General features: G+C 41.3%; 1 protein-coding gene and 1 pseudogene across 1 annotated transcript in view; one reads left to right on the top strand and one right to left on the bottom strand.

The window, feature by feature from the left end:
• GLG1 (golgi glycoprotein 1) overlaps nt 1-9,101 on the top strand; it is a 185,874-nt gene that overhangs the window by 99,106 nt on the left and 77,667 nt on the right. The gene's annotated exons all lie outside the window — the stretch shown is intronic.
• Nucleotides 4,076-5,674, bottom strand: LOC103196587 (annotated as a pseudogene).

Below are 9,101 nucleotides of genomic sequence, written 5' to 3'. Positions count from 1 at the left end.
GGGTTTGAACCGCCAGCCGTCTGGTTAGCAGGCAAGTGTCTTAGCCACTATGCTACCAGAGCTCCCGGCTCCTGGTTTAGTGGACTGCAAACTCTGATCATAATCTCTCTCATGTGAATTACAGAGTTCAAATGCCTGGTTTGAGTGTTAAATACTGGATCAAGTAAAAAAATAAATGATCACCCAATAATAAGAACAGGAAAATATGAGGTATGTAGTGGATGAAATAACTGCCACCAGAAACCAGATATGCATTCATGATTCTTAAAACAGCAGAATATGTTTGGAATGATCGTGTACCCAGATAATAACGTTTTATCCTCCAACTTGGGCGGAAGAAGGACCACTGAGGGGACTGATAACTGAGACCATCTCTGTCAGTACAACTTAAATAAAACTGTAGACCACTTATGTCACTGCAAGAAAGGGCATAGGGACGTTGTGTTTTGACCTCCTTTAACTTCACAAGAGATAGACAGAATCACCATCAGCAGCATCAACCCAAGGCTGATTCCTAAGAGGTAGAGGTCAGACATGCCACCACTCTTCAACAATTTTACAGATTCTGACACCAGGTGTCCCTTCAGTGGTACTCACTGTTTCTCTGCTGGGTTCAGTAATTTGTTGCAGTGGTCACACAGAGCTCACAGACAATACTTATGATTATGGGCTTTATTAGGGAAGTAACAGGTTACAATTTAGGATCAGAAGCAACTCAGGATGCAGTTCTTCAATCAGGATAGCTTCTCCTTGGCTGTGCTGCAGGTGTGCTTCTCCGTAGCCTTGGCCTCTGTGCTACTTGGGCAAGTGTTACAAAGCTCTTTTAGCTCTGCTGATGGGTGGCCAGAGAGGCACCCTACTACTCTGCCAACAAGCCTTCTGCCCAAAGGCACTCAGCTGTTTTGCTCTTTAGGCCAGGAAGCCCACCACTCTATCTTATACCAGTCTCTTGGTTCTGCTGCTATCTCTCTGTCATCTCTCGCCATCTCAGCAAAGTGTTATAGCTCTGTTTGTGTCTCTTGGGTTGAGGAGGTCCACCACAGGACTCTTGAGTCCAAGGCCATGTTCCACTCCTGGTTCTTTCTTGATGATGGTGAGATCTCCCTGCCTGCTTCTGGCCTAGCACAATGTCAGAATTCAATAATCCCCATATTAGGGTCCCATACACCTTACTTGCATTGTTCCACCCCCATGGCCATTTTAGGAGGGAACATATGATCAAGAACTAATGATATTGAAGAAGTAACTCCAAGCTGCACTGAAGGAACTGGCAAAAGAACAAGGCTGCAGAAATTGATGGAGTATCCATTGAGATGCTTCACTAAATGGATGCAGTGCTAGAGGTGCTCACTTGTTTAATGCCAAGAAATTTGGAAGACAGCTACCTGGCCAAATGACCAGAAGAAATCCATATTTGTGCTTATTCCAAAGAAAGGTGATCCAACAGAATGTGGAAATTATCAAACCATATATCATACTATCACACATAAGTAAAATTTTGCTGAAGATAATTCAAAAATGGGTTTAGCAGTACATTGATAGAGACCTGCCAGAAATTCAATCTGGATTCAAAAGAGGATGTGGAATGAGGGATATAATTACTGATGTCAGATGGATCTTGGGTAAAAACAGAACACCAGAAAGATGTTTACGTGTGTTTTATTGACTATGCAAAGGCATTTGACTGTGTGGATCATAGCAAATTATAGATAATGTTGCGAAGAATGGGAATTCCACAACACTTAATTGTGCTCATGGGGAACCTTTACATAGGCCAGGAGGCAGTCTTTGAGAAGAACAAGGGGATGCTGCATGATTTAAACTCAGGAAAGGTGGGTGTCATGGGATACATCTTTTTTTCATACTTATTCAATCTGTAGGCTGAGCAAATCATCTGAAAAGCTAGACTGTGTGAAGAACACAGCATTGGGATGGGAGGAAGACTTGTTAGCAACGTGCAGTATGCTGATGACACAGCCTTGTTTGCTGATAATGAAGGAGCCTTGAAGCACTTACTGATGAAGATCTAAGACTACAGCCTTCAGTATGGATTATACCTCAAAATAAAACAAAATTCCTCACAACTGGACCAATAAGCAGTGTCACAATAAATGGGTGAAAAATTGGAGTTGTCAAGGGTTTCATTTGACTTGGATTCACAATCATTGTCCATGGAAGCAGCAGTCAAGAAATCAAATATGGATTGCACTGGACAGAAGACCTCTTTAAAGTGTTTAAGAGCAAAGATAACACTTTGAAGACTACCCAAGCTATGGTATTTTCAGTTGCTTCACATGCAGTGGGAGCTGGAAGACTGCAAAAGAATTCATGCTTTTGAATTGTGGTGTTGGGGAAGAATACTGAAGGTACCATGGACTGCTAGAAGAATGAAAAATTTGTCTTGGAGGAAGTACAGCTAGGATGTTTTTTAGAGGCAAGAATGGTCAGACTTTGTCTCTCATACTTTGGTCATCATGTCAGAAAGGACCAGTTCCTGGAGAAGGATATCATGCTGGGTAAAGTAGAGGGTGAGTGAAAAAGGGGAAGACACTCAATGAGATGGGTTGACACACTGGCTGCAACGAAGGTCAAGGATTGCAAAAATTGTGAAGATGGCTCAGGACCAGGCAGTGTGTTTCCTTCTGTTGTACATAGAGTCATTATGAGTCGGAACCGACTCTACAGCGTTTAACAGCCATCCCCACCAGGGCCCTATGTGCTTTATTTACATTACTAACAAGCTGTGCTATCCCTCACATGTACATAGTTACCCAGTTATTTGTTGGGAGTCAAAAAGACCATGACTAGAAGAACCGTATTAAGTAATTCACTGCACTGCACATAGTCAATAAAATACAAATAAGTATCTTTCTCATAGTCACTGCTTTCAGCCTAACATTAGCAATGATATCCCTCATTCTACAACATCATCTGAATCCAACTTGAATTTCTGGCAGTTTCCCGTTGAAGTACTACTGCAACTGTTTAATTATCTTCAGCAAAATTTTAGTTACATCTGATATTAATTATATGTCATTTAGTAATTTCCAAACATAGCATGTAAGATTTTACCATCTTTCTGTGCCTCTTATAAAGTATATGTGAAAAGATTGAGGGCAGAAGAAAGCTGTCCGTAATTTCCTTTAAATGGGTAAGGTTTCAGGTCTCAAACTAAGGCCCACTGGTATTTTTTTTTCATTGTGGTAAAGTACTCATAACAAAATTTAACATTTTAACCATATTAATCTGTACAGTTCAGTGCTGATGCCTACTTTTTATCAAGTCAAATTTTCTGGGATTTTCATTTTCCCAGGAGGAGGGAAGTAGTGGACCAGGAGAGAGAGAGAGAAATTTATCTCAAGGAAATTTCTCATGAAGTTGTAGGAACTGGCAAGTCCCAAGTCTGTGAGTCACACGTCAAGCTGGAGGCTTCTGCTGATTCATGCAGCTGCAGGGGCTGATGCTGCCAAAACTGGCAAGCAGTATAGCAGGCTGTTAGCTTTGGAGGCGGCTGAATCCAGGATGGGCAGGTAAAATGACATTGTCGGCCACAGGCTGCAAAGGCAACAGTCCCAAGATTGACAGTCAGTACAACAGGCTGCTCGTTCAGGCCCAGGAACCTGTGATGATGGTGAGCCAGGTGCAGGGTACAGATACAGCAGAAAGGCCCAGCACTTTCCCAGGATGTCCATATATATGTATTGGAAACAGGCCACACCCCTGAAGAAACTGTCTTTCAACTGATTGGCTGCTCACAGTACATCTCATCATGGAGGTGATTACATTATAGATCTCATCATGGGGGAAGACTACATCAAAACTGCTAAACCACTGAGACTCATGGCCCAACCAGGTTGACACACAACATTAACTATTACAATAAGTATTATCCACTATCAGAATATAGCTTTACAGTTTTATGGACCATTCCTGTGTCTAACTTTAGGAACATGATGTTTTTCCTAGGTCATAATTTTACTGCTTTAGTCACAGACATGATAAAAAGAACGGCATGCACAACCCCCACCTAAAATCCTGTTGTAGCCTAGACAGTGGAGTAATATAACAGAAGTCTTTAAAACTGCAGCTGTTTTTGGATCTCCCAAAGTGTGTCTGCATTTGTATTCAAACAGGCTGCTTCCTCAGGAATCAGAGTCATCTTTGTGACAGCCATCCCAAGAGGCAAGGAACACTAAGGGAGATATCTTTAATTCCATTGAGTCCCTTAATCATGGTTGAAATTAGATGTACCTGGCTAAGATTCTTAATTACACTTTTTGCCAAATCTACCACAGAATAATGGTCCAGAAGGTTTGATCACCTCATAATCATTGTGAACCATCTGTTTGAACCTCTTTTCACTGTTTCTTATCTGCATGCTAAAAGACAAGGAGGCCACATCTTCTGACCTCCTCTAACCCCACAAGAGGAAGACAGAGTCACTATCAGTAATGCAAGGCCTATTCCTGCAAGGCCAGACATGCTGCCTCCCTCCAGCCCTTTCACCAACCGTTCCTTGCAAAGCACCCACCACCTTTCTCCTGGGTTCAGCAATTTGCTGCATTGGCCACATAGAACTCACAGATTACGGAGTTTATTAGGGAAGCACCAGACTACAATTCAAGTTCAGGAAAAATGCTCAGTCTCTCTCCCAGCCCACCATCTCTCAGCCCGCAGTCTCTCACAGTCTCTCTCCCAGCAGTGCGTGTCCCTCGGTGTCTCACTCAGCAATGCCTGTCTCTTTCAGCAGCATGTCTTCCTCAACCACCTGTCAGAAAGAGTTCTGTCTAGGAGGCCTCCTTTTGAGCCTGGCTGAGTGGCCCAACTAGCCAATCATAACATCAGAATTCTAAGCACCTGAGAGAGAGAGCAAACTCCCCAGAACATGGCTTTGTTCTACTCAAAACAGAAATCCCCCAGGTGGATAACTTTTACAATCAGGAGTTTACAAAGACTTATGGCTAGAAAAGCCATACCAGGTAATTTACTATACCACACTGTATCAGTGCCTAAATCAGGGTGCACATTTTTCAGGGAGACACCTGAAACAACATTTAGTCCACTCCATACTGCATGCTAGAGCCTCCGTGCTCCCCAAGAACATCCCTCCCCTCGCTGACAGCTCAATTGGTGAACTCCCAGATCTTCCCCATTAGGTAATGGAACCTCACTAAATTCACATTGTAACAATTTCCAGTAACACAGTTTTTGAGAACACTACTCATCTTCCAAACCACATAGGTAAGGATATCTACTGGATTAGAACAACAAGCAACTTGTAGTTTGGACTATGTTTTACAACATCAGTAATGAGTTTAAAGCCATTCATGTTACATTTGACCAAATTAAAATAGCTTTCTCTCTTGCTGACGTGCTTCAGCTGTGATAACAGCCAACTTGAAATTTACATGTATATTATAGTCTTTGTCAGAGATAATTTTTGATGTTCTGAAGAAAAGGCTGCTGTGTTGGAGATCGATTATCTCTCCCTTCAGTTGGTTTTCCATGACGTCAACAAGAGTGAGTTCATCTGCCAGGTCCTTCATTACGATACAACATAACCCTTAAGGCCATTACAACATAATCAGCCTCAACAACTGTGATCTTATTCTTGTGTGGGGGGGTGTTCTTCCTTAAGAAGATTGTGAAGCAGCTGATCCTTGAGAGTTACCATAGTGGTTTTGGAAGAGGAAGGAGTCAGGACTGCACGTCAGACAGGTGTCAGCAGCAGCTGGCTGTAAAATTCTGACCCTGAGGCAGCAGCTCTGTGACTTTTGACCCCTGTTCTTGTTGCCTGGTGAACCCAGTTTTGTTTTTTTTTTTTACCAGTACTTGACTCAGTCTTCAGCAAATGACTTCCCCATTCTAGACTTAAATGGAGGGGCAGAGTGGTGCTGGGTGATTGGTGACATGGTTTTGGACTGGTCAGTGATGTTCTGTTGGGTTGCCTCAGGCTATCATGAAAATCTCTTAGATAAATTAGCTCTAAGTTACCCTTTCAGTTTTTTGACATTCTGATGATTCAGTGAGCTTCAGGCATAATATCTTTTATAGCTCTCGATCAAGACTTCTTCCAGGGGAAAAAAAAAAGGTGGGGACAAGGTTTGCTGGTCCGATAGAGCCTGGTGGAACCACTGAGACTATGGCCCTTAGCTGCCCTTCAGGTCTGGAATTGAACCCACTCCTGTGGTTTCCAGCCAAACAAAATACAGGCATATGAGTTAAACATTTACCTCAAGTAGATACACTCGTTGGAGAGAACAATCATGGGAGAAAGAAGGGCTGCTTATGCACAGGGAGACAGCTCAGGGGGCAGGAGTATATGGAGGGATGGACACTGGACAGAGGTAACTATGGGGAGAAGTGGGAGGGGAGCTGTTGCATTGTGGTAAACTGTGGTCAATGACATGAGAAAAAGTATATGTGAACTGCTGTATGGAAAGTGAATTTGCTCTGTAAATCTTCACCCAAATCACAATTAAAATAAAAAAATAAAAGACTACTTCCAGGGTTTAACTCTCAGCCAAACAATGGACAGGGTTAGGAGCTGAACAGGACACACACTCCTTAAAACTGTCAACCATGAAAATCAGAAGGGCAGCATTTTCACATGGAGAAAGGTAGGGAGGCAGCAATGCAGAGGCAAGAAGAACACCAAACCAAAACCAAACACACTGCTGTCAAGTAGGATCCAACTCATAGCGACCCCTCCTTGGGTTTCGAGGCAGTATCACTATGAAGGGGAAAGAGCGCTGTCACAGGGAGGAAGTGGGAAGAAAGCTGTTACGTTGCAGGGTTTGTAATCAGTGTCGCAAAGCAAAATGTGTATGAACTGTTGAATGTAAAACGAATTTGCTTTGTAAAAGTTTGCCCAAATCACAATTAAAAGTTATTATTATTATTATTTAAAAAAGAGACTACTTCCAGGAATTTCCTCGGGTTTTGGTAATTTTGTTATCTTCAACTGCTATTCAGTTACTGCATTCATATATTATTTTGTTATTTTTCCTCATATCTACTCCTTTTCAATAATGATTACTTTTGCCTTTCACAATTTCGTGCCTGCGTTTCCAGAAGAAAATAGTTCTCTAACTATTGGCTGCTTCTCTGCCACTTCTCAACTTCATTTCATGGTCCTAAGGCACAAGATGTCTGTCTTCCCCCATTCCAGCTTTCTGTTTCCCAGTATTCAGATATGCATCCTTTCTCTCATCTAACCTAATTTTTGTCCTCCTGCAGGCACCTGCTTCAAAACTTGTTTATCTTTTAGAATTATACAACATAGTGTACTGTCTTAATTCAGATGGAGGATCAGTCCCTGAATCAAAGTTGTTCTCTTAAATAGCAGCAATAATATAAACTGAATTAGACAGACAGGAGTTCTGGATGTTTAGCCCTAGTTGCTTCTACTTAGGACAGTTAAAGTACCATATCATTACATAAATAATGCACATATTATATGGGTTTTTGCAAACTGCACACATTAGTTTTGTATGCATGTGCGTTATTTGTGAAAAAATACAGTAAAATGTTCACTCAGTGGTCAGTATGAGCAATATGGGGTATTTTTAGGTACCTACATGTGAGGCATGAGAAATTATACTTTATTTCAGGAAATTTTTTCAAAATTACAGAACAGATGTACCCCAACTGCCCTCTGTGTACATGCCCTTCCAGCTCCTCCTCCTACCTTGGTGGCCTGCCCTGCGTTAACCCTTCACTCGGCTACGACATTGTATACACAGCATTACATAACTAAATCATAACCTCTTTCTAACACTTACTCAACTCAAATGTGCCCTCTTCCACATAAAACTTGTCTAATTTTCATTCTATCCTCTTATTCAAAGGGGTCTTGGTAATTTGTCCTTCTTTTAAAACATCAGGCAGATTTGTAACAATGAGCTTTGTTAGATGTGGCTGGTGGTTTAGTCCCTGTAGCACACTAATTTACTTGTGAGCCAGCATCTGCATCTCACACTTTTTTTTTTTCCCCCAGTCCCACTGGACCTATACAGTAAATCTTTTTTTGAAAGGATGGTTGAGTGAATGGTAAAGAATCATGCAAAAGCACCACTTTTTATGAAACCAGAATATTGTTGGAGGGCATAAAGCCTACGGATAAACAATACCCAGCAGCCATCCTTGGGGACAAATTAGAAAGATAAATCTGATTGAGCCAGAATTAAGCATTAGAAGCAAAGTAGTTATGAATCTGATGGGGGGGAGGGGATTTAAGGTACAGTTTTAGATGTGCTCAGGGACTAACTTTGCCAAGACTAAAAGGCTGGATTTATTTAATTATTACCACCTGCACGATACTGAGTTTGCTTTTCTCCTGAGGGGTGTGGGGGCTTTGGGACAAGTTAATAAATTAATTACCCCTCTGATTGCTGAGAGTTTACTGGGTTCTAATGAATAAACTCCCAGCAGAAGAATTTACTTACCTCCTGCAGCAGAATGTTTTCCAATCAGGAGGCATCAGGTTCTTGCCCAGCCTTCATTTTTTTGCAGGGCAGAAAGTGGAAAGAGAGCTGTTACGTTGCAGGAAGTAGTGATACTATTGGAATTTTTGTTTTGTTTTCTCCCAAGTGATTCATGAAATCTGTTCTCAATTAATTTAGTACTATGTGTCTTAGGAAAAGGAACCCCTGTTCATTTATGTGATCTGGTGGGTTCAACTTCAGTTGATGAAACTGTAGAATGTTTTCTATTTTCAAAACCAACCAACTCCCAGACATTTGTGTCTCAAATACTGGGACAACTTTCAAGTTAGTTTTTTGAATCTTTTAATTTCTCCTGGCAGATTCATTAACTCAGCTTGTTCACCTTGGGGAAATCATAGTTCAGGCTTGTACTTTCTGTAAAAGCCTCCTAAGTGAATCTGATGGTTGATTGAGTTGAGAGCATTCACACTCAAGCTTTTCAGTAGTTTATTCTGAAACCTATTGTGGCTTCGATCAGCAGAGAACGGTTAAGATGAAACAATAGGAAAGCATAGTCATCATATGCAAATTACCTGTATTACAAGACTTGAAATTCAATAAATAAATTTTTTTTTTTTTTTTTTAGGATTTGGGTGAAGATTTACAGAGTAAATT

Source organism: Orycteropus afer, unplaced genomic scaffold (genome assembly GCF_000298275.1).
Source record: "Orycteropus afer afer isolate SDZICR_OR568_19922 unplaced genomic scaffold, OryAfe1.0 scaffold00067, whole genome shotgun sequence".
In the NCBI taxonomy this organism is placed as follows: domain Eukaryota; kingdom Metazoa; phylum Chordata; class Mammalia; order Tubulidentata; family Orycteropodidae; genus Orycteropus; species Orycteropus afer.
Note: the sequence above shows the minus strand (reverse complement) of the source record. Positions and strands in the feature narration are given on the sequence as shown.